The following is a 2,500-nucleotide window of genomic DNA, read 5'->3' as shown; positions in this document are numbered from 1 at the left end:
TCGCTCGCGAATGGCTGCCCGGCGCGCAGCTGTTGTCGGCGATGGAGGTGGTGTTGGGGGCCGCCCACCTCGCTGTAACTCCCTCGCTCTCGCCCGTGCCGCGTTCCTCGCAACGTTCCGGCGCTGGTTACGAGCGACGGCCACCGAGTTGTCAGGGAGTTGTGCGGCTGACGGCTGACCCTGCGCAGCCAACAGCTCCCTTTCCGCGTTCCAACCATCCTGGAGCTCGTCCGTGACGCCGGCGACGAACTCACAGATGCTGCTCCAACGTTCCGGGCTCTCGAGCAGAGCGGCAACGAGACCTTCGGGGGTGATCTCGCTCGTACTACCCGCCTCGAGCAGCCTTCCGCGTTCAGTGGCGAACCTGGGGCAGCTGAAAACGGCGTGTTCCGCCGTCTCAGCGACGCCAGGACATCTGGGGCAGTCCGGGGACGACGTGAAGCCCATCCGGCACAGGTAGTCACGGAAAAAACCGTGACCGGACAAAACCTGCGCCAACTGGAACGTCACGTCTCCGTGTTTCCGTGACTGCCATGTCCTCACGTCAGGTATCACTCGATACGTCCACCGAGTGAACCGACTGGCGTCCTCTCTGGCAGCATTCGCGTCCCACTGCTGCTGCCACTGCCCGTAGGTACGGTCGCGCTCCATGCTCTTTACACTCGCTCTCGAGTGTTCGTTCGCAGGATCCTGCAGACGATGATGCACCCTGCTGTCCTCCTCGATCAGCAGGCATATCGGGATGAGACCGGCCAGCAGCACGGCCGTCTCTCCCCTCACCGTCCGGAAAGCCCGACACACCCGAATGGCCGTCGTCCTCTGCACACGCTGCACCAGTCTGTGACACTGTTGCAGCTGCAATCCCTCCGACCATACTGGGGCCCCGTAGCGAAGGATGGAGTCCGCAACGGCCGCCAGTAGTCGGGCACGTGACGATTTCGGGCCACTGTGGTTCGGCATGAGGCGCGTGATGGCTTCCGCAACCCTCATGGCCTTCGCTGCAACCTGCTGAACGTGCGGCAACCATGACAGGTGGTCGTGCAACCATACTCCAAGATAGCGGATGGAGCGCTGGGATTGCACGACCACTCCCCCGATGTTGATGCTGACGACCGGATGACGCTTCAGGGTGGAGATGAGCGTCATTTCCGTCTTCTCCGGAGCCAACGAAAGACGGTTCCGGTCCAGCCAGGTCGTGATCGCCGCGATGGCGCGTTCAGCAGTTGAGGAAGCGGCTTGGGGTGTCGTTGCGGGGACCAAGACTACAAGGTCATCGGCGTAGCCAATAACCTCGGCCCCCTCAGGCAACTGGACACCCAGGACCCCGTCATACAGCACGTTCCACAGCGTGGGTCCCAATATGGAACCCTGTGGAACTCCCGCGCTGATGCTGCGCTCGACGGGGCCCTCGCTGGTGTCGATAACCAGTCGCCGATCCTCGAAGTAGCTTTTCAGCATCCTCTGCAGCGACGACGGTACCCCCTTGTCCCTCAACGCGCTGGCGATGGCCTGCCAAGGCGCAGAGTTGAACGCGTTGCGGATGTCCAGGGCAACCACCATCAGGCAGCGCTTGTCTCGGGCATTGGTACGATGAAAGGACATGGCCTTCCTGCCCGCTTCGACAACACGCTGGATCGCACTGATGGTGGATCTGCCCCGCCGGAATCCGTACTGTTCGTCCGATAATCGTTCCGCATCTGGTTCCTCCAGGAACTCGTTCAGCCGGTTAAGGATTAGGCGCTCCAACACCTTGCCGAGTGCATCAAGCATGCACAGCGGCCGGTAGGAGGAGCTTTCCCCAGGAGGTTTGCCAGGCTTTGGCAGCAGCACCAAGCGCTGCCTCTTCCAGGGCGCTGGAAACGCACCCCGGTCCAGGCAGTCCTGGTACAAACGGACGAAAACCTCCGGGTACTTCCTAATTGCCGTCTTAACCGCAGCATTGGGGATACCGTCCAATCCAGGCGCTTTCCTGTTCGCCATTGTTCCCACGATGCTAAGCAGCTCGTCCGCAGTAACGGGGGTCAGCGATGTCCTCTGCTCCTCGGTGTCCGTACTCGGCAATTCGGAGTCCGGCCAGACAACAGGCGGATGAGTTGGAAACAGATCGTTGGCAATCTGTTCCAGTACGGCACGGTCTGTCTCCGGTGGCACAAAGCTGCCACGAAGGCGAGACATTACCACCCGGTAACCGGCCCCAAACTCATTGGTCTCCGCCTGTTGTATCAGCTCATCAAGCTGTGCACGCTTGCTGGCCCGGACAGCCTTCTCCACCGCTCTCCTCGCCGACCGATGATGTGCGGCCACGGCACTGCGCTCCTGCAGATCGGTCGTACGAAGCATTCTCTCGTGAACAGCCGCACACTCCTCCCGAAGACGCAGAATCTCCGGGGTCCACCAGAAGAGGTCGCGATGGGGGTCACGATGTGACACGGTGACGCGCTCCATCGTGTCGTCGCATGCATCGAACATGGCGGCGACCATCCCCTCCTGGCTCACGGCT

The sequence above is a fragment of the Anopheles maculipalpis genome, assembly GCF_943734695.1.
Source record: "Anopheles maculipalpis chromosome X unlocalized genomic scaffold, idAnoMacuDA_375_x X_unloc_1, whole genome shotgun sequence".
Classification (NCBI taxonomy): Eukaryota; Metazoa; Arthropoda; class Insecta; order Diptera; family Culicidae; genus Anopheles; species Anopheles maculipalpis.
This window is presented reverse-complemented; position numbering follows the sequence as displayed.